Source organism: Zeugodacus cucurbitae, chromosome 5, assembly GCF_028554725.1.
Source record: "Zeugodacus cucurbitae isolate PBARC_wt_2022May chromosome 5, idZeuCucr1.2, whole genome shotgun sequence".
In the NCBI taxonomy this organism is placed as follows: Eukaryota; Metazoa; Arthropoda; class Insecta; order Diptera; family Tephritidae; genus Zeugodacus; species Zeugodacus cucurbitae.
In genome coordinates, this window is record NC_071670.1 from 19,423,586 (window position 1) to 19,424,397 (window position 812).

Below are 812 nucleotides of genomic sequence, written 5' to 3' on the forward strand. Positions count from 1 at the left end.
GCGGCTTACAAGCCAAGCACACGCCATACGAACTTAGGCAAACAAATGCACACTTTTATACATATATAAGTATGTTTGTGTGCAGGTAAGAGGCAAATGACTCTGAAATTTGCCCTCATTTTCACTCTCATCCATTCATGCGTCCCAACGGACTTTCTTCAGTGAAAGTGTGGAGGCCTGTTATTCTAAACACCACAACTAATTGCAAAACAGTTCCACAACAGATAGAGTTTTAATTTTGAATTAGATTGTAAAAATATTGCTTTTATTTTAAATGTGAACAACTAGAAGGAAGGAAGTCGAGAATGATCAAAATAATTCAATGTGGCCCATGAGGGGATCGAACCCGCGACCTTCGCGTTATTAGCACGACGCTCTAACCAACTGAGCTAATGGGCCGATATCCACCGCTGTGTTCGGAGACGTATACATATATATGTAATAGATGTAGTCACTGCCAATTGTCACATAAGTTTAAAAATAATTTGTATAATGTGATCGCATTTATTATGCTAATGATAAGTTTATAAGAGGAAACATACGTACCATATCTACATTTAAATATATACAAATTAATATCATTAAATATTACTGTAATATAAAAAGGTTGGACAAAATTGTTATTACTTATTTACTTATATTATATTATGATATTTTGACAAATACAGATTTTTCTGAATTTAAGAGATTTGGCACACTGACCAATTACAGCGACGACGGGATAACAACAGTACTCTGTCTTCGTGTACTCTGTCAACCTTTTAGATTGGAGTAATAGGCTGGCAAAAACTCGATGATACAGGGTCTACCAA

At 35.2% G+C, this 812-nt stretch overlaps 1 non-coding gene across 1 annotated transcript; it reads right to left on the reverse strand.

Annotated features, from left to right (window-relative positions):
• Window positions 1-325: 325 nt before the first annotated feature.
• Trnai-aau (transfer RNA isoleucine (anticodon AAU)) lies at window positions 326-399 on the reverse strand. The gene has a single exon. It is a non-coding gene; the product is annotated as a tRNA-Ile (tRNA).
• Between the last annotated feature and the right edge of the window lie 413 nt (window positions 400-812).